We start from the raw sequence: 25496 nt of genomic DNA on the forward strand, positions 1-25496 counted from the left end.
TGATGCAGGGCCCTGCTGCAGCTCCATAACCTGTTTTCCTTCTGAATCAGACCTTTATGCTCAGTCCCAGGGGATTCCAGGCCCAGACTGTTTGCACAGTCAGGCGGCCGACAGCCAGAGCTCGGGGAGCTCCAGCCCCAGCGCTTGGGATTATTTTCTTTGAAGAGTTATGGGCCAGCCTCTGCAAGGGAATTTCAGACAATGAAGTGAGGCAGAAGGGAAAAATTAAATCCTGTTTCCGAGCACAGGGAGACCGTGCTGCCCTTTCCCAGCCCAGACAAAGGCAAGGAGCAGCAGAGCACAACTCTGGTCCTGCCTGCGGAGCCTCAGGAGCAGCTCTCCTGGAGGGGCCCAGCTCCAAACTCCAATTTCTGGCAGCTGGGCCAGATTCACGCCCAGAGAGGCCACAGCCCAGCCCCCCATGCTGGGACTGCCGTGCTGCAATTCCCCCTTTCCCAAGCTGAGCAGCAAGAAGTTCCTGAACCAAATCCATGTGAGTCAGGCCAGGGCAAGTGATGCTCCCTCACACTCTGCCCACCAGCCTTCCCCATGGATGAGCCACGGGCTGGGAGGAATTTATTTTCTCATCCCAGGAGTGCCAAGGAGACACAGTGGCTCCCTGGACCTCAGGACAAAAGCAGGACCCACCTCTGTGCAGTGTCAGTGACTGCTCAGGTTTTCCACCCTGCGCCATAAAAGGATCAACTGGCCTTTAAAATTGAGAACAACCTAATTAGAAACAGAAACTTTTGGTAAAATCCCAGGACTCCCACTGCTCCAGAGCAAAAAACCCCTGTGTTTGTTAAAACACAGCAGCCTTTGGACAGGCAACAGGGACCCCGACCTGACCCATCCTCTCCAGGCAGCAGCACCATGGGGGCAGATTCCCTGTATAAAACTGATTTCACAATGTTCCATTTTGCACAGGAATCCTCTCTCAAAAGGTCACAGCGAGGCAAGCAGCCTCAGGAAAGCACCTTCTAGGCTGGATTTGTTGGCCTGGAATCAAATCTGATGCAAGATGAGACTAAGAAAACTTGTTTCTCTCCTTGGGAGGGAGGGGGATAAATAAAGAAAAAAAAAAAAGAATTGTCCTGAAATTTGGCAGAAGAAATTCCAAAGCAAGCTGTGGTCTTAAAGCAAATAAGCAGTGCCCTGTGGTGTTTGCAGTGCCAGCGCTCCAAGCCAGGGATCCTGGAAGGAAAACAAACTGCAGGCAAGTGCAAGTGCCACAGCACCCCAAAACAGAACCTCAGAAGCACCGGAAGTGCCATAAAAATGGGGCAAGCCCACACACCCTCTGATTCCCAAAGAGGGAGTTCACAGTGCTTCTGTGAAACATTGGGTCCTTTTTCTTTGCCATCTGGTTTTAAGCAGGTCAGAGCTGCTCCAGTCACATTTACAAGCTTTTCCCTGCAGATGTAAGGGTGAGAAAAGGGGAATTGGGGTTGGGGGGAGTTGGTTTTTTCCTTAAAAGAAGAAAAGCTGCAGTTCTAGTGCTAACCCCTTGTCTCTGTGACTTGGACCAAAATATCAAGGCTCGGGAAGTTCCTGCCCACATTTGCAAGTATAAGATGCTGAAGAGTTGTATTTTTAAGAATTTCTTTCCTGTAGAATGAAACCCTGTGGCTGCTGAGAAGGCACTTGTACAAACCATCTGGGGCACATTGTTCTCAGCCCTTTATATGAACACACACACCGTGTTCCTGCCCGAAAGAGGTTACAGCTAAACGGGGCAAGACAAAAGAGGGGAAGAAGAGGGAAAAATAGCAGCCTGGAGCAGGGAAGTGGCTGGTGAAGGTCAGGGAGCAGGTCCATGGTGCTGCTTGGAACAGGGCCCAGGTGTCCTGGAGCAGCCATGCCCTGGGTGCTGCTCCCTGAGCCCCACCAGCCTTCGGGATGGTTCTTGGAGCTGGTTTCCCCATGTACTCTGCACTCTGTGAGCAGAAGGGAAACACAGCTGCATCCAGATGAAAGAGAAAGGAAAGCTTCTTGAGAGCACAAAGAGAAAAGCCCTTGACACTCTGCAGCTCCAAGTACAGATCACTGCCAATTAAAGGCTAAAAATAATCACAAATACCCCAATGTCCCAAAGGATGACCCATCAGCTGGCTCCCAGTGCAAAAATCCAGACCAAAAAGCAACCAGTGGCCTTACACAGCTGAAACCAAATCCCAATAAATTCTAAAAGTTAAGAGGCTGAGCTTACAGGAAGATCAAAAGTCTTAAAACAAAGCAAAGTCTTAAAACATCTTTAAGAGGGAGCTACAGACGGTCCCAAATGATGTCTGCGAGGGTTTGTTGTTAAACACATGTTCCAGCCTGCAGAGCTGCAGCCAGCCCTGCTCGGGATGGAGCAGGGAAAGCTGTGCCACACAGAGGTGTCCCAGAACAGGGGGTCAAGGAAAGCCTCAGCAGGCTTCCCACGGGAGCCCTGCCATGGGTACAGCCAAGCTCACAGGGTTGGGTCACGTCAAGTTTCCCATCCATCAAAGTTCCCAAATCCCTCTCTCCAGGACTGATCTCCATCCATTCTTTATCCAGCCTGTGTTTGTGTTTGGGATTGTCCCAGCCCACTGCAGGACCTTGCACTTGGCCTCCTTGAACTTCATGAGTTTGGCACAATCCCACTTCTCCAGGTCCCTGTGGATGCTCCATCCCTTCCCTCCAGCTCCACACAGCTCTGTGTCACCAGCAAACCTGCTGAGGGCACCCTCAGTCCCACTGTCCATGTCACCAGCAAAACAGCACTGGTCCCAGTACCCACCCCTGAAGACACTACTGGTCACTGGTCTCCACTTAAGAGTGTGACCATCCAGCCAGTTATCCACCAAGCGAGCATCCAACAGGCTCCAGAGAGATCTCCTGAGCTTCCTCCACCCTTGGACACTTCCTCCGAGCTGGGCACAGCAGCTGAACAGGCTGGAACTCAGGTCCATGGGTGTGCTGTTCGGAGAAAACTCATCCTGACCCCACAAGAAGTTTCCTCCATGGGTTTGAGAGGCAGAGGGGCTGTGCAGCCCCTGGAACTCACTCCACCTTGGACCTCCACCAGCAACAGCTCCAGTCATGGGAGACTCAAGCAAATCTACCAGGACAGCAGAACATTCCTTACGGCAAAGGAAGACTGGCTTGTTCTGGCCCCATTGCCTCTGGATCCCTCAGAAAACAGGAGTTTCAGTGCTCTGACTGAGGAACTCCAGGAACCTGGTGGAGATGGGCGTTCTGGATGTGAGCATCTCACATCCAGAGCTCTGAGAGCTGTGCCCACCCTGTCAGGATGGAGGATGGGCTGCACCACTCCGGGGACAGCACCTGTGGAGGAGCTGGAGCAGCAGGGCAAGGGGTGAAGGGGCCTTTATGCATCCCAAAAATGCCCTTAGAAACCAAGCAGTCCTGGAAGCAGCCACTTTCCCAGCAGTTTCTGCCAAGTGCAGCCACAAGAACATCAGAACACAGGTTGGGTTCAGAAGTGAAGAAGCCTCCTCCCGATTTCCAACCCTTTTTCCAGCCTCCAGCGAGGCAGGAGCCAGCACAGCTCTGTTTACTCCTCTTGCTCCTTTGTAGGTTGGTGTTGGTGTCAGCACAACAGGAAGCTCTTGTTAAAGAGTTTGTTACTGAACTGCTGATGCAGGGCACCGGGGAGCCCGGGCGGAACGTGCAGCGTGTTCTGAGAGCCGGGGCAGCCTCGCAGCTCAGCTCCAGGGATTCCAGAGCTCTTGGCTCTGCCACCCCTTCCACGGTGATCTGGGCATGTACTGAGCCCCCGGCCCTCCACATCCCGCCTGTTACACTGGGATAACTTCCCTGCATCCACCTCCTCCATTTGAGGTCCCTGGAGAGATGCCTGGCTGTTTTCCAGCTTTTGAATGGTGCTGAGAGCTCAGCAAGCCCCCCCTGCCTGCCTCAAGGCATCTGCAGAGACAAGAACCAGAACTGAGGGAACTGCTCCAGCAGCATCCTGTGAAACGCACCCAGCCCTGCGCTGCTGCTGCCTGAACACAGGCTGGGCAATATCCAATGGTCACAAATCCACTGCTCGGATCCAGCTGGTCCCACGGAGCAGCCCCCAGCCCCCCTCCCTGACCCTGCTGTGCTCCTCATCCCCCAAACACAAACCCCAGCAGTGCCACCAGGCTGAGTCATCGATGACATGGCAGGCACAGCTCTGTCACCACTGCCACTGCACCAGGAGCCTGAAGCACTGACAGTGCTGGCTGGCTCCCCTCACAGCAAAAGAAAAAAACCCAGTGGGGTTTCACTCTGGTGCCCCAATATTAACAATTAAAAAATCCGTGGGCAGTTTGTCCAAAACATGCTTTTTTTCCATCCAAATTCTTTCTTGAAAAGAAGACAGGAATAAAGCTGAGGCTAATGTTTCTACCAGAATTTCTTCTAGTGTTCAGAGGCAAAAAAATACCCAACAGAAACAATCAACCCACAAAAACCCTGAACTGTGGCAACAAAGCCTTTAATCCAACATGATCCCAGCATCCTTGTTCCAAACCTCTCCTCCCTTCCTGGCTTCCCAGCTCTTTACTGAGAACACAGTGAGGAGAGAGGATCACACCCAGCTCCCAGAGCAGTGGGCACAGGGCACCCCAGGCACCACCAGGATCTGGCTCTCCCCATGGAGGGCCCCATGGCCAGGATCTGGCCCTCCCCTTGCATGGCCCCAGGGCTGGACACAGACAATAACGCTCCCAGCACCAGAACTGGAAACATAAATCCACTCTCAGAGCAAACAATCGGACACACCATCACCTCCAGCTACACCAGTAACACAGAACAAACGAAAGTGACTCCAGCAAAGGAGGCAGGAACGTGCTGAGCCTGTCAGAAGTTACCACGTGCAGGTGCTGCCTTGCTCCCAGCACAGGCCATCAGTCAGCCCCAACACCTCAGGGTTTCACCCAGGTAGCCATCCATGGCTCTCAGCCACGTCCATAAAGACATCCAAGGCACAAAACCACCAGGATGAAAAAAACAAAAGTAAAAAAAAAAATAATAAAGCATTTTTTTTCCCTAGAGTTAAGCTGTGCCATGAAGAAGACAGATTTTTCTTTCTGACTTCCTTTTCCAGCTCTCATGTCTATTAAACTTTTCTCTAAATTAGAAATGTTCTCTTGTTACTGGCTATTCCCTTCCCCAGGAGACTTTTATGACACTGTGAACTCTGGTCAGCTCTAAACCTACAACAAATCAAGCTCCAAATTGTTTCAAAGTTATTTTCTCCCAGCCTCTGAACCCAAATATGGCTTTTTTTTATGGATTGCTTTGAATTTTCAATATTTTTTTAAATGTTAGTGCCACACCATTCCCTCTGTAACAACAAGGAGAGCTGAGTTTCAACAAGGCAGCAGGGAAATGCTTCTGCTGAAGGGGTACCTGCTTCCTACCTGGGAGTCTCCCCCACAAACAGACTCTCACACAGCAGTAAGGACTTGTTTGTGGTTTCACAGAGATCTCCAAAGGACACCAGGTGACATACAAACCCATCAGGCTGCCTTAAAAGCAAAATCTCAGCTGTTCCTCAAACTCCAGCCCAAGCTTCCCAGGCTCCTGCAGCCCATGAACCGGGTGTGCCCACAGAGCCGGAGCGAGCGCGGCGTCCCCCGCGCAAGGGCTCCTCAAGGGAGTGGAAGCTAAACTGAAACTGCTCTCCAAATACAACAGAATTAAAAAGGAAGTGAAAGATGGGGGCAGACCACCAGTAGAAGAGTATTCAGTTTCCAACAGACCCACAAGGCATCACTCAAGAGCTGGTGTGAATTCCCTATGCTGGTAAGATCCTAACCCAAAAAGTTTCCTCTTCTCGAGATGAGCACAGATGGGCTGCACAAGCCACGTGCCAGAACACCCCTGGAGCAGCTGGAGAACTTCACCCCAAACTCCCACTGCTCACACTCCAGCTCAGGGTGGATGAGGAGAATCCCTGCCTGGCAGCAGTATGTGTGCACAGTGTCAGCTTTCCAGCAGCAGGTCAGCAGGAGTCATTTTGCACCCAAAAATATCTGAGGAGGGACCAGGCTCCTCTTCAACCAACAGGAGTGGCACTGTTTGATGAACATTTGCTCCCTGCACACATGAGCAGAAAGAAATCAACGTGCTTTGGACAGTCCAAATGCAGAACTCGGATCCTCAACATCCAAATTCAGAACCCAGATCTTCATGTTTTTGAAACCAGCCTGCAGAGTAAAGACACTTCTAAATCTCTTAGCAGCCACAAAAAAAACCCTCATGAAGCGTCTCCACTCCTATGAGCTGCCAATTCACTCCCAGCCCAATGCACAATTTCACTTATTTCCTTGGATCCTCATCCAAAGCAGCTACACCTGGATGGAAAATATTAAACTGTGCTCCACCAAGGAGCCAGAAATACCACGTTGGAAATTTCAGCAGCAGCACAGGAATCAAGCAAAAAGCTGAAAATACTTCTCTAGGAAAAATAACAACAGTAAATACACATATGCTAAAATAAGACCAGATCTGAAAACTAGTCTGGAAATAAAAAACCCAGCCCAAGTCAGACAAACCTATCCATGCAACAAGTGCCCAAGAGCATTGATTCACCTTTTTGGGTTCATCAGGCACAAATTTAAATTTCCAGCTGCAGAATTCATAACCAGAAAACACACTGAAGCTCTACAAGAAATGACTTGAAAGGAAGCAGCTTTTTGGTTGACTTTACAGACCCCACAAAAGGTCTGCATTTTGATTTACACCTTTTCTAATGTGATTGTGCCCAACGAAGCCGGGGCAGCCCTTTCCCAGTTCTCGGCCATTGCCATCTTGGGATGCATTCCCCATGTGGGAACCACTGCATGGAAACGGGAGGAACACCAAAGCACTGTGGTGGTGGGACTGCAAAACCCCTGGCTGCAGGAGGGAGTCAGGGAGCAATAGGCACCTGATTCCCACCTTCCCATCCAGCCCTGCCATGATGCCTCTGGGATGTTACCATCACCCTCTACTCCAGCATCCCTTCTCCATGACAATAACAGCCATCCTCGGGGCTGCTGGGCCCAGAAAAGCTCTGGCATGGGGCTGGAAGATGTCAGGATGAGCAAATGACCCAGCTCCAGCCCACTGCCCGTGCCAGCACCACTCTGGTGTCCCTGCTCACACGGGACAATTTCTGTCTGGGGAACGGCAACTTGCTTTGCTCTTACCGTGAGAGGAAGGGCCCAGGAGCAGGCAGGTAACCAGAGCAGGAAACCTCCTTCTGAACAACAAAGGCACAGCTTTGCTTTCTGCCCATGCACCAATTCTGCAGAACCTCTCACCAGTCCAACGCAGAAAAGGCCAGTTAGGATGTCAAATTGGTTTCGGTTTTACTAAGCCAGAGTTGTAGCACCGGAAGAAAGGGAGTTCACTATGGACAAAGCTGAGTCCCTGCCTGGGAGACCTTAAAAGGACAGCAGAGTCCAGCTCCCAGTGCTTTGTCCCTTCCCATCTGCTCCGGCGTTTCCGTGGGACACGTGCAGCCACCCCAGCCAGGACGTGACGCTCCTCTCGAGCCCCCGCTCGCCACGGCAGGAGCTGGACCAGGCATTTCTCACACAGCCCCTGACTCAGCCCTGTGCTCTCAGCCCCCTGCTAGCCATGGCAGGAGCTGGACCCACCCAGGCATTTCTCACACAGCCCCTGACTCGGCCCTGTGCTCTCAGCCCCCTGCTAGCCATGGCAGGAGCTGGGCCCACTGAGGCACTTCCAGGCATTTCTCACACAGCCCCTGACTCAGCCCCGTGCTCTCAGCCCCCTGCTAGCCATGGCAGGAGCTGGGCCCACTGAGGCACTTCCAGGCATTTCTCACACAGCCCCTGACTCAGCCCCATGCTCTCAGCCCTCAGCCCCCCACACGCGCCAGGTCTGGCGGCTCTGCCACGGGGGTTTCCATTTAAATGAGACAATGCGCCCCCAACACTGCAAGCTCCAGGGAGACACCGGATACTAATTAAATCCATGCTGCTGCTAGAAAACCCAGCTCCAGAGAGGAAACAGCTGCCTTCCAAAAGTCCACAGCGGTTGGCCAGCAAAAAGGTGTTTACCAGTCCCATGGCTTCCGCCTCTCCTGCTCCCCCATCCATACACTTACGTTTACATTTCCCAACCAGTCCCATCCTGCCCAGTTCTTGCACAGACTCATTACCACAAGCGTGCTCATCTTGGGAAGGAGCCAGCAAAGATTTCCTTTCTAGTCAAGACCCAACATTGCTTTTAATCCACTCATGCCCAGAGCATAAAGCCCAAGACGGCTGCTCCACCGACACCAAACCTGAGAAGTTTCAGAGCAGAACAACCCAGGCAGATCTGACTGACACACCGGGAAAGGGCAGGTCTCCAGTGCTCACCTCCTGCAAAACCTGAGCTTTGCTTTCACGCCTGGTAACTCTCTGCAAAAGAGGCTTTGCCTGCAAGCAGACGTCCAAAACACTGTCTGTGTCCCAAATCACTGAGTCACATCTGTGTGTGCTCACCCTGGGAAACAGAGAAACCCAAGGAGAGCTGCTGCTGAGCACAGACTACAGAGTCCACACACCTTCAGGGCAGGCAGCCCTATCCCATACCTCAACCTCTGCCACTGGATGCTGTGGGAAAAATACCCAAAGTCTTGACAGCTCATAAAAGGTACGCTTTTACTTCCTTGGGAGGTTGAACAAGGACAGATCCAAGTGCCTGCCTGTCCTGCAGGACCATGGGGATGCAGCCCAAGGGCAGCTGGCTGATGAGGAATGGGAGCTGCTCAAGCACAGCTGGAACAGGCATGGCCGAGCCCTCTCCATCCCCAGCTCCACAGAAGCTTCTAGAGCAGATTTAGCTTTGGATTCAGGTGGCAGCTCTAAGACTCCCTTGCAAAGCCTTTCTGTGAAAGGGATGATCCTACATGTGTCACAAACACACAAATTCATCACCACCACATTGCCAGTCTGGCCATGACAGTCGCTGTGCCGAGCCACAAGAACCAGGCAAGAAAGCTCTGCATTCAGATGTCAGGTTTCTGAGCAGGCAAGTTCTCCTTCCTCCTCCTCCCCTCCCCAGAGCTTGCAGCCTGCTTCACAGTCACCAGGCAGTGGGAAAAAACAGGCTTCTAGACAAATAGATAATTTTCACCCAGCAGCTGGGAGCAACAGCTTCCATTTCCATCTGAGGCTGGAACACCTCCTCCTGCGCTGCTGTAGCCTGAAATAAGGTTAAGACCATCTCTACCAGCACGCTACTTCCCCAGCCCTGTCCCTGAATACTCCCACGCCCTCAGAAGCCAACACTTTACATAAAAACAAGATGAAGCGCTGCTCGCCTTCCCCTTGATAAGGGATCTTAATGCACTTCCGGCAGCACGCCCGGGAATGGATGTGCAGCAAGAGCTGCCATCAGTTTCCCAGGGAGAACAGGGGAAGGCTCTCTCCCCACCTCCACTGCAGCCAGAGGTGTGCTGCACCTTTCCTTTGCAGTCATGGCCACGCAGCTGAGAGCTGCCCTGGCCTGCAGGACGTGGCCAGCTGAAGGACAAGGCTTAGGGACAACCTGCTGCAGGAGGATTTGACAGCACGCCCAGAGGAACAGCAGGTACAAATGCAGGCAGCAGCAGCAGGAAACAGCAGAGGAACACGCCTCTGGCCCTGAACGGCCCAGCAAAGCAGAGAGGGGAACGCTGCAGCAGCTGGGAGGCCACAATGTGTCCATCCAAGAGCTGATCCTGAGCCCACCCGCTCAGCACCTCCTGGGGCCAGTGGGCACAGGGAGAACAGCACGGAGCTGGCACTGCTGGCACACCTCGCCAGGGCAGGAGGGACAGCTGTCTTAGCAAGTGGACATCCACTTCCCAACACACTGGGATGGGCTTATTTCCCAGCCTGATATCCAGGCCACCCTGGATATCAGGCTGGCCTGGTATCTGCACTGGTATCAGGCTGGATATCAGGCTGGCCTGGTATCTGCACCCTGCACTGCTTGTTGCTAAATTTCAGGGTCTTCCCTCCCTTCACTGAATTTTCAGTAATACATGAGAGCACACACTTGTATTTAAACATTAGTGCCAAGTCAGATGGTTGAAACAGCGAACAACCAGAGATTTCTGAACCCCAGTTCATGAAATGAGTTCTTCCCACCAAAGCAGGGGGATGGGAGGGCATCCTGCTCTCCCCGGCCTGGGACAGCCTAAACACCACCACAAGGCCAGTCCATCACAAAGCCTCATCACACACACAGCGCTGTGTACGGTGCCAACGCTTCTCTCCACTGCCCTGAAATCAGAGCAGGGTCCACAGTCTCCACTACAACCCACTGAGAAGGCCTTACAGCAAAAGCTTCCTCCTTTATGCAACCACAGGCCTCTGAGGACAGAAACTGAGGCAGGACGTGACAGCAGCCATTCTCACAGGAGAGAATGCCCCAGGAGGGGCTGCAGTGCCACTGTCACCCCTTGCCACAAGCTACAGAGTGAGTCCTCACCTGTGCTGGGCAGCCCTGGACCCTCAACCATCAGTGCAGCCAGCGCATGACACAACAGCTCCCCGCTGACACAGCTTTATCAGCTCCTTTATCAATTCCCACGCACGGGAAAGCTGAGAGCAGCTGTCAGACAGTGAGGAAGGGGACCCCCTGCAGCCACCAACACCCTGAGGTACGGCCTTCTCTGTGCCATGGGACTCCCTGGAGAAGCACTGCTCTCCCCAGCCAGTTGGTGTCATGGCATCTCTGGAGGGCGACACTGCCCACGGGCTGATCCAACCTTGTCACAGCAGGATGAGCCTCCAGAGGAGCCTCCAGCGGCGTTCTGGTGTGCGTGAGTCAGAGGGTCTGAGCACGTGGTGGGTGGGATATCCCCCCACACGCCGTGGGAGAGCTCCTGGTGGGACAGCTCTGCTTCCAGAGCAGGAACCATGCCGGCATCCCACGGGCCAGGAGCGGCAGCAGGGAGGACATGGGGTGATGGGGCCACGCAAGCCCTGTCTCACAGGGAGTGCTGTCAACTGGTGGAAGACATGCAAGAGCAGAGGAAGAACACAACCCATTTGAGGATGTCCTCAGAGATCCCACAGCTTCAAATCCATATGTGCTCCTTCTGGCATTGCGAAGGAATGTGAAGGCAGGGCAATGGGATCAACATTTGTTCTCCAAAGGATAAGAGACATTTCCCAACATCTCTCCCGTAAAAAAAGCAAATTTCTGGATGCATGTGTCTCCCTTCCCTTTCTCCTCCAAGCCCAAGGTGGGTCTGAAAACCTTTTATCCACCTGGAAGAGATTTCCTCCCCACAGAGGAACTTGACTGAAAACCAGCACAGGCAAGCCCGGCACTCTCCTCCCCACGGAGTGGGACACCACAGGGACACCCTCAGGACTTGTTCCCCCCACACCTTTGGACCAGCTCCTAAATAACCTCAGGAGCAGGAGAAGGGAACAGACTGCTGCCCTGACTCACACCACAGGCCTCCCCACAGCACAAATGGCTGAACACCACTGAACAGCCCAGGGTATCCCAGCTCGCTCCCAGCTTCCAGGGAGTGGGAGATCAAAATTTAGCAGAGCTAGAAGTGGTTTCATTTCCCTTCCCTGCAGCCTCTAATGAGCACAGAATGAGCAAAACCACTCCCTCCACTCTGTCTACAGGGCATCCTTGTGTGTAAGGCACAGGGAGGAGGGGAATCCCAACAAGGAATCTGAGGGATAACATCAGCACATGGCACCAGCCTCACAATTTCTGTGCCAGGGACACAGGTGACGTTCACTCTTCTGGGAACCACCATCTCTGGAGGGCAGGACATCCCCACTGCCCCAGCTGCTGCATGGCCCCAGCAGACTGCCTTGTCTAATCTGAACCACAGCTTTCCAAGCAGCCATGCATGAGAAAACCCCCTCTGTTCCTGGAGAGTCCAGGCCACCAACGAGAGCAGATGATGTCAGGGGTGGATGCTGCCACTGCAAATTCTTTCCATGACACACAAGGTAGGACACCCTAGAAGAGAGCCCATTTGCTCTCCTGTGCTGGCATCCCCACCATATGGCTCCCAGGGTTGGACACACACCTCCTTCTCTCCCAGCAGGCTGGGAAACAGTCCAAGCAGCAGCGTTAGCCATCTTATCTTCCCAATGTCCCTCGTCACAGGCTCCAGGGGCTTTCCAGACCAATGCTCCCCCTGCTCTCACACTGCTCCTTGCAGCAGCTGGCTCAGAGTAGGTCACCAAGCAAGTGTCACTACAGAACAGGGAACTGAGGCACAACACTGCCACATGTCACACAGAAAGCAGTGGCAGAAGAGGCAGAAAAGCCCAGTCCCCAAAAGCTGGTGTACCCTCTACGGCCACCTGCAGGGATGATGGCCATAACCACAGGTGTCTTCTCCAGACAGGGCAGTAACCTGGCACACAGAGTAACCCAGCACAGCCCCGGGAGTGGGTCAGAGGCCTGACCTGGAGACTGCCAGATTGGTTTCAGATTTGTTTCCTGGTTCACATTTCCAGGAGGTGGATGGAGAAGATGCCTACAGCCAGCAATTCCCTCCTCCTCCTCCTCCTGACCTGAGCCATGCCAGGCAACCTCTTAAGAGTGGCTGCCCTCCTGCCAGGGGATAGATGGACACCCCCCAGATCTGCCACCCCAGGGCTGTCACCACAGAGGTGTGGGAAAGGAGGGACACCCAGTCCAACAACTTGGGAGGGTGAGCTCTTCTGAGCCACCCAGAGAACCAAGTGCAGAGCCAGGGAGGCACTGGGAGCATCCAAAAGCTCAGCCAGAAGAAGGTGCCACCCATCAATCCAGCAGCTCCAAGCAGCCCCAGTGAGGGGCTGGGAATTCTGTGTGACAAAGAAACCAGCTCCTGACAGCTAAAGCTCACCTGGGTGGCTTCAAGAAACCAGACAGCTTTGAGAAACCAGAGAACCTGTCACATTCGTCAACACAGGCTGGTTATCAGGAGGAATTTCTTCTTAAAAAGGGTTGTTAAACATTGCAAGGGGTTGTCAGGCAGATGGTGAAGTCACCACCCTTGAAGGTGTTTGAAGACAGACTGGACATGGCACTCAGTGCTCTGGGCTGAGTGACAATGTGGGGATTGGTCACAGGTTGCACTCAATCTTGGGGGGTCTTTTCCAGCCTAAATGATTCTGGGATTCTGTGCTTCCCATGGGCAAGAGCTGTGACACAGATTTGCCCAGTACCTCAAGCAGCAGGGCTCCTTCCCAGCCCTGCCTGGGACCAGGGGAGGAAGAGGCAGAGACAACACGCAGCACTGGAGGAATGAAAACCACAGTTTCACCTCCCACCTCCAAGATGTGGGATAGCTACTCATCCCACACGGAATGGGGGCAAGGGGAGCATTGAGGATTCTGGAAGCTGTTTTTGATGAGCCATGCACACACCAGCTACAGTTTAAAGGGGGAAACAGACCCACAAAGAGTCCAACTCAGCGGATTCGGAACAATTCCAGCCTGGCTGCCAAAGGCCTGAGCTGTGTGTGCCAGCAGGGTTCCCTGCTCCTCAGCCATCTGGGGACTGTCACTCTGCACAGATCTGCTTGGCCTCCTGTCATGTGTAGCACTCCCAACCCCTTTTCTGTCAGCAGGATCTGGGTTGGCAGAAACACTTTTAATTGTAGGATTTTTTTTTTCCCTTAACCCATATCCTCTTGACAGAACCAGGTTAGGAAGCAGCTGCACTGGCAGATCTGGGGTGGCCTTTTGCAAAGCAAGGCAGGGAAAAAAAGGGGTGCCTGGATCCAGTCATCCCTTCAATTACCAAACTACAGTTAATCACAATTTCCCCACCTCTCCTGAGGTGACACAGAAAGGGCGAGCACCACCAGCTCAGCTCTGTCCCAGCCCAGTCCTTTTGCTCCAGAGCAGGTCCCTTGTCCTGGAGAGTCCCAGCACAGGGTGGGTGGAAGGGATGTCATTCCCACTGGTGACAAGGGCTGTTTCCATTTCTGGGTGGCAGGAGCTGCAGCTCTGCCCAAGCTGAGCTATCCCATATTTTTCCCTCTGTTTTCTTCCCGAGGCTGCTTCAAGCCCTACACATTTCCCCTCAAATGACTGCCAAACCATACAGATTTGGGGGGGACAAGAGGGGAGCAAAGGTAAGCAGCCAGTGGGGCTACCTGGGAAACCTCTTCCCAAAGAGCTGTCAAATTCTGTGTGCTGAGACACCAAAAGCACTTCCCTGCTGCAGAGGAGCAGGAACTGACTCGCTGGCACCCCGGCTCCCAGCTCTCCTCCCCAGCAGGGACAGTCACCCAGCAGGGACAGCATTCCAGGGCCACAGGCAGGACCCAAAGCCCAGACCATCAGGAGGAAAGAGGAGCACCATGCAATTAATCCTTCCTGCAGAATAACTGGGGCAGAGGGATGCTCTGTGGCGTGACAACATCCATCAGCTTCCTGCAAGAGCCAGCAGCATCTTGAGGGAAGCAGCGAGTGATCCACGAGGCGTTCATCTTCCCACCCCCTCTACTACAGGACCATCAGCAGCTCAATCCATTACAGCTTTCCTCGCAACCTCTCAAAGGTATGGAAGTGACCTGCTTATTTCACAGATGGGCATGGAAGCATCTGTGATCTCAGAGAAAAAAAGAGGATAGAGAACAGAGATTCCCAACTAACTGGAGACTAACTGGGACAAATTCCTAAGGCCCAGCAAGCACCCCAGTCTGCTGCCTTGCAGGGAGGGGTAAGTTTCAAAACAGAGGAACCAGAGACCTACATCCCACTGCTGGTCACACCACAAGCTGTGCAGGATCTTTTCACTCCTCCATCCCTCACACAGAGGATCAGCCTCACAACCCTTTATTAAGCATTGGGACAGCTTTGTGGATTAAGGATTTGGTCTGGTTTGCACCAGCCTCCACATCAGAAAGGTACATTCCAAAGGTTTTTTTCTCATCTTCCCTTGTCTCCCACCTGTGTATTTTGCAGGGGATGAGAAGGCCAGGACTGAAACAGGAAGAGCACAGGACTGACTACAGCTGAAGAGGTGCTGCTGTGCACTGGGAATGGAATCTTTCAGGGGGTTCATCCCAAAGACCCTCTCAAACAGCTATATCCAGTGCAACCCTGCTGGTTCCTCCCTCCCCTTACCTGCTTCTTTCAACCCTTCACAAAGGGCCTAATTTATAAAATCAGAGGGATCATTCCAATGAAGGCACATGTAGGATACACGCCCAGGAGGACCCATTTCATCTTGCTGCTATTAATACCTGGAACATTATTTGCACGAACAGACTGTCCTTTCTCCCTCATTTCTGGGCTCTCACTTCTCTGGTTTGTCCCAGAAATCCCAGCCAACACACGTTCACCCTTCTCTAGCACACACTTCCATCCAAAACCCCAAATTCTCCTTTTTTTTTTTTTTTGAGTTAATTGCTCATGTTTCTAGTCTACACCACCTCTTTCAACTCCTGCAGACAGGATACAGCTCCCCTGGCTCCCTCATTCCTCAGGCAGCCAATCTGTGGGCCTAAACCCATCAACTCTCATTATGGAAAGAGACCAAGACTTCCCACAGCTGCCCAGCATCCCACTATCCTCCAAGCTGGATGGGGCTCTCGCTCCTCTTTGCTTCCCCAGCACCAAAGCTGTGACACAGAGCCAGAGCCATGCTCTGGCTGGGCTTGGCTCTCCTTGGCACAGCTTCAGGCTGGGCCCAAGGGCTGCTTGCAAGCCCTTTGCCACACTGGCACCAATAAGTTCCCAACCTTTCAGAGCTGTGCTGAGCTCTGGCCACAGGAGCTCAGGCAAAGCCTTCCCCTTGCAAACAGCCTCGCATGCCTTTGGTTTTGCTTCAAGAGGAAACATGTTTTCTCTGTATCCAGGCGTAAAACAGTCAAGCCCAGCCAAAACCATCCAATCAACAGCACAGAGCAAGACAAGTCAGGGCAGAGGGTTACCATGGAGCTAAGGAAGCCCAGACTTCCCAGGCAGACCCAGAATTCCTCACCTGCCCTGTGTGAAGAGGGGCTGGCCAGAGGATCAGGCTCCCTCTCGATCATTGTGTCCTCACACAGCACAACCAGCCCGTGCAGCCCGAGGTGCCACCAAACCCTGCCCTGAATTCTGACATCCAGCAGCAGACAGCCCCGTTCAGCTGCTCTCCCTGGGAGACACCTGGACAAGCTCAGCACTGAACCAGAGCAGGCTTTACCTGGTTGTGTGGGGCACCCTGTGAGAAGGATCACACTGAAAGGTGAAGGATCACACTGAAAGGTGAAGGATCACACTGAAAGGTGAGGAGAAGCCACGAGCACCTCATCAAGCCAGCCCGGGGAATGGGAAACCCTGCCATTAGCAGGATCCACTGCAGAGGATTTCACAGCTAATGAACCCTTGCCGCCACAGACCACAGTGAAAGCAAAAGCAGCAAGGCATTTCTTTTCTGATAAGCTGCTTTTATCAGGAAGTTCAGCCTGGCTGCCCACACCGGCCCCAGCTGGAGAGCAGCTCCCAGCCTATGCCTTTAAATCCCCTTGGCAGCGCAGGACTGGGGCTGAGGGAGCAGGCACGCCCTGTGCTCCAGCGCTGGAGCACACAAACATTTCCTCCCAGCCACTGCACACCGCGGCTCAGCCAGGGCTGCCTCCTACCTGCCAGGGCCGTGCCACAGGGAACACGGGCTGTGCCACACACACCTGGACACGCACAGACTTAAACTCATTTCCTGAATCCCTCCTGCTTCCCCGCCAGCACTGGACATTCTTCCCTCAAACTTCTTCCTTAAGGCAAATATTTGGAGTCTAACAGGCATTCCTCATGGAAGGCACAAGTTAAATATTGGCCCTAAAACAACAACAAGTGCCTTTCAATGATTCTGGCTGGAGAAGCGCCGCTCTGGACTTTGATTTCTGGCTCTGAACAAAAATAGGAGCAAAGCACTGAGTGTTAGACTCTTCTCCTGGGAGAAGTCAGATTTCAGGCTCTGCAAGTCCCCTGCCAGGACCACAACCAGCAGTGGGAACTGTCCCTGCTCGTGCTTTCTCACACCTCGGGTGTCTGCTGTCACCCAGCCAAGGCTGCTGCAGTGCATCCTCTGCACCGGGCACAGGACCAGTCTGAGTCTCTTTTCCAGGTCTGTGATTTTATATCCTCAGAGACACTGGAGAAGACCTGCTGGGAACCATGGGTGCCATCCAGGGCATTTGCACACCTGTGCTGCCTGCCTCTGGCTGCACCACCTGCATTCCCAAAAGTGCCCACCTCTCCATCCAGCCATGCCCAGCTCCTCAGTGCAGAGGATGCTCCAGGCTGTTCCTGCTCTGCAGGCAGCCTAGCCCCCAACAGACACGCTGGCTCTTGTAAGAAAACATCCCAACAAGGCAGGAGAGCAGTCAGAGAGATGGCAGCACAGTAAAAGGGAGAGGGAAGGGTGAGGAGGAAAAAGAAACCTGCACTGAGGTCAGTACACCTGAAGCCTGGCAGCACTCAGGTCTTGGGATGTCACGGGCACTTTCCACATGGAGCAGGGGAGCAGAGTTGAGCCCTGCAGAGCCAGGTTTGTTGCACCCCAGAGCAGCTCTGTGATGTCCAGATGCTGCTGACGATCCGATCCCGAGCGGAGGGGCTGCTCCATCAGCCCCACTGCAGGCAGGTCCCAAAGAGCCCCTGCCAAAACCACCCCAAGCCAGAGCGTGCTCCAACATCAGGGCTCTGCCCACTGCTTCTCCAGAGAACACCTCAACACTTACCCTGAGAAAAGTTACATGGCACAGCTGTGGTACACAGCAACTCACACTCACAGGGTTTGTTCTATATCCTGCTACATTCAGCATGGGGTGTGTTAAACCAGCTTCCCTTTCAGTGTCCTGTGGACCCTGAAGGCCCAGGAGCACCTTGCTCAGCTCTGAGCAGGCCTGGGAGGCAGGAGCGGGACTGAGCAGTGGAAAGCTGCTCCCTGGCAACATCCCCTGTGGTTGTGGGAGATGGAGAGCTCTGACGGTCTGCTATGCTGGAATTCCTCTCTAAAACTCCTTCCCAAGACACTTTTGATAGCACTTCAAGCTGGGGAATCTGCTGGGGGTTCTGACAACCTCTCAGGGAAAACCCCTGATGAGGCAGACACCCCTCTGAAAACAGTGTTGGTTTAAAACCAGCTGCGAGTCACCCCGGAGGAAATGTTAAAGCTCTGAGCACTTCCTATTCCCTCCCCAGCCACCAAAGCCCAGGGAAGGACGAGCTCCAGCAAGTTTGAGCAGGAATTCCCAAGGCTCAAGGCAGAGACCAGCCTGTACCTGTCAGCACCAACACCTCCTCATCCCACAGCACACTGACCCTGCACTCCCAGAGCCAGAGCAGCTCTTCAGCTCCTGGCCCCGAGCAGCCCCTTCCAGCACAGGGACCCCACCTCTGCTCCCAGCACCTGAGTCCTTCCTTAATGTTCCCTGAACTCGGCACCACCAAAGCCAGACTGACTCAAACCAGCACTGCCCTTGGGATGAGAGGAATCGGCAGAGCTGGGGGCGAGGGGATTCCAGAAAAGCCTCAGCTTGCCCCTCGCCCACACACACAGCACAGAAGTTGCTGGAAAGCACCATCCTCTCCCCACATCAAACCAGGGAAACCAAGCAGAGTATAAACTTCATCACTGCCAACAGTCCCTGCTAAAAAAAGGATAAGAGAAAAGGGGTTTTTGCTTTGTTGTTTGTACCTCGGTGCTACCTCAAAAGCAGCAAGATTTTTTTACCTGAAAACATTGGGCAAGGGCAGAGCCTGCAAGAATGGAGCTTTTGTAGCACAAACACAGCTCTGTTCGGGTTCAAATTAGATTTCCACTGACCTTTTTGAGCCCATCGTTCAGCCACCCACACCCAAGCAGCCCCTCTTAGCAAGACGCTGCAGCCCCCAGCCTGGGAAGACGAATAAACCCCCAGAGACTTGGCTGTGCTCCCAGGGAACCCCCACACCCCTCCCAGCACCGCTCCTGCTGCACAAACTGCTCAGCTGCAGGGCTGCAAAGCTCTTCCAAAGGAAAGCTGCACAAAATCCAAGTTCAAGCTCAACCTTAACCCCTGTTTATTAACTTAAGAACATCCCTCTCAGGGTGACAAAGCCTGTGCATCACCTGCCAACTGTCTCATTCACCACTGGGAAAGCAAAGGCCAGGCCTGCCTCATTAAAAAGCATTACATAACATTAAGTAACAAAGGGCTACAGGACATTCTTTGCTTGGTGGACATGTAAAAATAAATGACTCAAAAATTAACGCTCCTTTCCTCCAGACTCCAGCACCCTCTGAGGCCAAGGAGCACCTTATTTCCAAGGCAACAGTGCCTTGCCTCATCCCAAATCCTGCCCTCACATCCAACTTATTGCCACCCCTGCTCTGCAGACATTGAACAACACATAGCACCGCCCAGCTCTCATTCAGAGCACGGTCCCCAGGCACCCGTGGGTGTGTTTGTGCCGCCCGTGGCACAGGGACCCTTCCCCAGCCTTTGGTCAGCTCAGCTGCACCTCGCTGGGCAGGACTTCGGGCTTCCCCCATGTCACCATCTCAGGGCAAGCCTTTCACAGACAGGACTGTGAGAGCACCTGGTTCCACTGTCACCACAAGGCCTCGAGAGCTGTGATTCCTATGAGTGAGGAGGATTCTGCTGCAACGTTTCAAGTGCCAGGGGCCCGATGCAGTGAGGAAGGCAGGTGACAGCAGGGCAGTGCTTGGAAAGGCCACTGCCACCAACCTCCCAGCAGAACAGACTCCACAGGCACTGAGAGATCCTCCTGGGGACACAGAACTTCTATCCACCATCTCGCTGGAGCCAAAGAAGCCAATTTAAAGTCTTTACAGAACTAATTGAATTCCTCTACTGCAGGAGCAAACTCTCCTTACTGTGGGTGGTGGATGAAACCAGAGACTTCTTGCTCCACACAGCATTTTGAAACACCCTGCAAAGCATTACCTAGAAGATTCAGCTTACCTGAAGAGCCATTTCCGACACCCCACAGGGCTCGGGGTGGGTGCTGATGTGCTGCTGCACGCTCTGAAGGCAGCGAGCGCAAGGCAGAGAGACGTGCTGTGGTTTTACAGCCACTGCACCACCCTCCCTGCTGCCCCCACCAGGCTGGGGGGCCTGTGAGTGGGGGGTCACAGCTCTGAGCACCACAGGTGTCACCCAGGAACCTCACAGGGTAGGACAGACAAGGCAGGGGTGTGCTGGAACTCCTCGGAACGGAATCACAGAATGGTTTGGATCAGAAGGGAACCTAGAGCTCATCCAGTACCACCCCCTGCCACGGGCAGGGATGCTTTGCACTAGTCCAGGGTGCTCGTTTGATCCAGCCTGGCCTTGGAACTTCCAGGGTCAGGGCAGCCACAGCTGCTCTGGGCAACCTGTGCCAGGGCCTCACCACTGCCACAACCAGGAATTTCTTCCCAATATCCATCTAACCCTGCCCTCTGTCAGGGGGAAGCCATTCCTCCTTGTCCTGTCACGCCAGTTCCTGATGCACAGGCTGCTTTTTCCAAGCCAGTTATTAGAAATAATGCATCAATGTAACACGCAAGGGAGGGGCTGCCCACAGGAAGGGCTGCAGGGCTGCAGCCTGGGCAGGAATTTAGAATTCTTCAGGAGGAGGAGGGCAGCTGGTGTGAATCAGGGAGTCTGACAAAGGACCCTGAAGCTCCACACTCAGCTATCCCAACAGAAAATCACCTTTTTACCTCCCTCACAACCAAAGCTGTTGTTTCTCTACAGCGATGAATCTACCAGAGACAGCAACTGCCAGCAGGAAGCAGAAACAGCCTCTCACGAAACCCCAAAACTATTCACACAGCTTTTCTAACAGGAAGATGACTTGTTCTCCTGCAGAACCCCAGAGCTGCTGGGACCTGCTCTCCCTCCCTGCCTTCCCAGCTCACAGGTACAGCTGGACAGAAGCAGACTCCAGGACACACCATGCCTGGGCCAAGAAAGGAGGCTCAGGTTCACAGCTTCTCACTGCACCCACAACGAGCCACGTCTGCCCAGTCAGAGCCCAATTACAGGGCTGTGGGCAGAGCTGCTCCCACAGGCTCTCAGCAAAAAGCTGTAGCAAACACATGAAGGAAGCTCCTCTGTTGGCACCCAAGCCCGTCCCTGCTCAGCAGCACTGCAAGGGAAGAGGGTCTGACTCCTCAAACTGCAGCAGGAAGTCCCAGGAGCAGCACAGGGCAAACCAGGTCCACGGCCCTCTGCTACCAAACCCCACAGCGCCTGGCCCTGCAGAATGAGGCGAGGGTCTCCTCCTCAGCCCAGGGGCTGCAGCTCTCCTGCTCACCCCACAACAGCACATCAGGGGTTGCTGCTCACCCGCAGCTTCCCTCAGCCCTCCCACCAAGCCTTCAGTGCCCGTGGAGCTGCAGTTCCTGTGTGAAGGCAGAGTAAACAGCTTCCTACCCACCCCAGGCCTTGCAGCAGGGCCCCGGATCAAGGGCCAGGCACACACCTGGAGGCACCAGCAAGGCACAGGAGCGCTGCTCCAGCACAGCTCATCCCAGCTCCTCCTGGCTAGGAGAACAACGGGGAGGGGGGTGGGCAGGGGGAGACAGCTCCAGAGCACGGCCAGGCCCGGGTCCAGCAGAGACGTTTATTGGCAGCTGCTCTCAGACGTTGTGTCTTCCAGCCCAGTGGGGCTGGAGGGGGGGAGGAAACACTGATTGTCCACGAGCACAACCCTCATGTCATTCCCATTGATCCGCTGAGTCACTCCCGTATTAACAGTTTTGACAACAGCCGGGCTGCACAGGAGCTCTGACACGGAATACAAAACGAGGGGCACTGCGAAGCCGCTCCCCAGAGCGGCACCGGGAACCTGCTGAGCCGCCAGAGCCCGCTCCCTGCCTCAGGAGCTGCAGCCGGAGCAGCACGCACAGCTCGCTGCAAGGGCAGAGCACACAGCTCCATCCAGAGCGCCCGGGGAGGCTGCTGGACACAGCTCTGCCCTGCACACCACACCGGCTGCACCCCGCGGAGGCAGGGGCAAAGCAGAGCAGCTGCTGCTTTGGCAAAGGAGCGACACAAGTGATTTTAAAGTGATTTATAAGGTCTCACAGAGCTGTCAGCTAACGAGAAGGAGATCAAACCCTAAGGCACAAGAGGGCAGCCACCTCTCTAGGCTGTGGGATCTGAGCCCCCCCGCCAAGATCTCATGTTCCCACAGAGCGTACTGGTGTTGGACCAGTCAGCACCACAACCCTCCCAGCACCCCAAAGCTGCTCAGGAGTGATAAAACACTGACCAAACAACGTCCCTATCTGCAACGTACCAAATTAAAACAAAACCAACAAATCTTTGGCAAGTTCCTCACAGCAGCCAAGCCTATCCTGCCACGGCAAAGGCTCCCCATGGAGGCCTCCTGCCCTAATTTGCAGCAATTCTTTGTCAGACCACTGGCAAACACCAAACGTTTGCTCCAATCTGTTACATAAGGCCCAATTTTTAGACCTGTGCGCTGGCCGTGGGGAGATGGGGGCACACTGTGTGTGGCAGCCTGACAGGGCAGCCTGGCTGGCAGGTGAACTCACACACCCCTCAGAATGCACTTCCACACCTCCAACCACTTGTTGTATGGAAGGAAAAGATTAGTTAAGGAGGCAACTTCCAAAGGTTTTACACACCTTTCAACCCAGGTTCAGGCTAACTCGAACTCTTTGGAACGGACTGATATCACGGCAACTCAAAAGGGGCTGGTGAAACTTCGCTTTTTAACTTTAAAACACACCAAACGCGGCAAGTCCTCGTGTTGCCCAGCGCACAAAAGAAAAGGCACCTTCCTGACCATCCCCACAACTTCCCGTTGTTTGCTCCCCGAGATGCAGAGCCAGCTCCCTGGCTCAGCTCCCTCCTGCCAGCCAGCGACAGGAGGCACGGGCCTCCCCGGCAGAGCCGCTCTCATTTGCAAACCCCAGAACAGCTCAAGTCGGCTCCTGTCTGCTGGGGGCAGGAGGGGGAGGGCACTTTTCCCTTTTCTCGCATTCATCCTCACCCGCTTCGCTGAAGAAAAAAAAAGGCGTTTTAAATACCAGGTTCAGCACGGTCCTTTCCCCAAATAAACACTTCCCAACCCCTCTGGAGAGAGGAAAGCCACATACAAAGGAGCCAATATCCTGCGAGGCTCGGGCAGGGTGCGGGCCGAGGGGACACGGCGGGGACCGTCCGACCTCATCCCCGCTGCCCGCCCGGCCTCGGGGTCACCGGGGGGCTCGCATCCCTTCCCCGGGGCCACAGAACAGGCGCGGCCGGGAGGGACGGGGCGAGGCGGCCCTGGGCCCTCACAGCCCGGCCCAGCCTGACCCCAACGCGACCCCACAGGCTCCCCCAGCCCCCGATCCCAACCTGACCCCCAGAGCCCCCCACTCTCCCCGAGCCCACACCGACCCACCCTGAGCCGCACCACCCGGCGACCTCCTCGGGCCAAGCCGGGGCCTCCCCCGGCACCCCCGCGACCCCCAGAGCCGCCTCCTCTCTCCGGGCCCCTCCCGGCGCTCAACCCCCCCGCCGCCGCCCCGGTCCCGCCGCCCCCGCCCGCGGCGCCGCCCGGCCCGGCCGCCCCTCCCCGGTGCCGGCCGAGCGGAGCCGAGGCCGCGGGGCACCCGCCGTCCCCCGGTGCTCCCCCGGTGTTACCTCGGCGGTCTCTCAGCGCCGGGCGGCGGCGCCGCTGCCCCGCGGCCGCTCCCCCATGGCGGCGCCCCCGGCCCGGCCCCGCTCGCCTCCCCTCCGCCGCTGCGCCAACGGCGTACGGCCCGCGCTGCGCCAACGGCGTACGAGCCGCGCCGCGCCCGTGCGCGCCCGCGCGCCAGCGGCGCAACCGCGCTTCGTGAATACGGGCCGCGGGGCGGAGCGCGGCGCAAGCGCAGCGGGCGCGAGGGTGGCGGCGCAGCGGCGCTGGCGTAGGGCGCGTTCGGGAATAGCGGCCGGCAGGCGGCAGCGCGGCTTTGCGGCAGCACCGCGCGCTTTACGGCAGCTCCGGTTAACCCCGCGCTGCCTGGCGCCGCTGTCGGGACAGGCGCCGCTGTCGCGACAGGGCCCGCGCTGCCCCAGCGCCCTGCGGGGCCGGAGCGGGCGGCTCGCACCCAGGGAGCACACCGCGCTGTAGGGGGCCCTGTAGGGTCCGGCCCCACTGATGGATGTGGCTCCTGTGTGGGTTATCGCGCCGCTATCGCGATATGGATGCCATCGTCCTCCAGGTGGGGCACGGGCCTGTTGCAGTGAACAGCATGGCGGGTATGGACCCAGTTAAAAGGGACAGGCCCTAATGTGTGAGTGAGCCCCGCACTGGAGTACAGCCCTGTTCTGGGGTACAGCCCTGTTCTGGGGTAAAGCTCCTGTTTTGGGGTACAACCCCTTTTTGGGATAAAGCTCCTGTTTTGGGGTACAGCCCTGTTTTGGGGTAAAGCACCTGTTCTGGTGTAAAGATCCTGTTTTGGGGTACAACCCCTTTTTGGGATAAAGCTCCTGTTTTGGGGTACAGCCCTGTTTTGGGGTAAAGCCCCTGTTCTGGGGTAAAGATCCTGTTTTGGGGTACAGCCCCTTTTTGGGGTAAAGCTCCTGTTTCGGGGTACAGCCCTGTTTTGGGGTACAGCCCCCATGTTTACATACAGACCCTGCTCTAGGGTCCAGCCCCATTCTGGGTCCAGCCCCTTTTTGGGGCACAGTTCCCTCATCCCCACATCCATCCACACTCCAGGCCCTCTGGGGCAACCTCGGGATGGGGACTGAGGGCTGCAGAGGGGGCTCAGCCATGGCACCCACCCCGTGGGGACAGAGGCAGGTCAGGGGGGATTGTACAGACATTGTCACCTTTTTGGGGACATCAGCCCCAGGCAAAGCCACTCTGAGGGAAACAGGCGCTGCCATCCCACTGCCTGGCAGGGAACAGAGCTCCAGGACAGTGAGATCTGCTGGGACAGCGGGGTGGTTTTAGTTTGAACTGGGCACAAATACTAATTTTGTGTTTTGGTTGGCTAATTGGACATTTGCTTAATTTTGAGGTTTTTTTTTGGAGATAGCCTGCCGTGAGGTGTCCTGAGCAGGGACACAGACGCCACTGCCACCTCCTGAAGCCTTTCACTTTCTTCTGATGGCTCACCTGGGGACAATTGCTCCATCCCAGTTCCCCCTCAGCAAAGGAGGGCACATCACAAGATCATTTCCTTCTCACCCCTTTTCTTCTCAGCCCCCAAGTTTGAGGCTTTCAGGGTAAGGCTGGAGGGAGGGGACACCCCTGCACGACCCTGCTGTCACATCTTCACCACGGCATGGAGCAGATGCACCCCAAAAGTATTTTCAGGCAATGGGTAAATGAATTTGTGTGGGTTTGGGGGACAATCGGGTCCAGCCACCAGCACCCCCCAAGTACCCATTTCAGCATTTCCAACTGCTAGAGTTGGTTCTTTCTCCTGTCACAGAAATGTTCCAGGGAAAAGCTCTCCCCACAACATTTGGCTGGAGGAACTTTTCCCTGTGGGTGTTTGCTCCTACAAAAAAAGCTGATTTTAGAGCATCAGGGAAATTCTGACCGTGTGAATTCCAG

At 54.9% G+C, this 25496-nt stretch overlaps 1 protein-coding gene across 2 annotated transcripts in view; it reads right to left on the reverse strand.

Moving 5' to 3' along the window:
* CSNK1G2 (casein kinase 1 gamma 2) overlaps positions 1–23737 on the reverse strand; it is a 43907-nt gene extending 20170 nt beyond the window's left edge. For both annotated transcript variants that reach the window (XM_038163496.1, XM_038163495.1), the window contains exon 1: positions 23588–23737. The gene's annotated coding sequence lies outside the window, so the exon portion shown is untranslated. The remainder of the gene's footprint in view (positions 1–23587) is intronic.
* Between the last annotated feature and the right edge of the window lie 1759 nt (positions 23738–25496).

Source organism: Motacilla alba, chromosome 28, assembly GCF_015832195.1.
Source record: "Motacilla alba alba isolate MOTALB_02 chromosome 28, Motacilla_alba_V1.0_pri, whole genome shotgun sequence".
Classification (NCBI taxonomy): domain Eukaryota; kingdom Metazoa; phylum Chordata; class Aves; order Passeriformes; family Motacillidae; genus Motacilla; species Motacilla alba.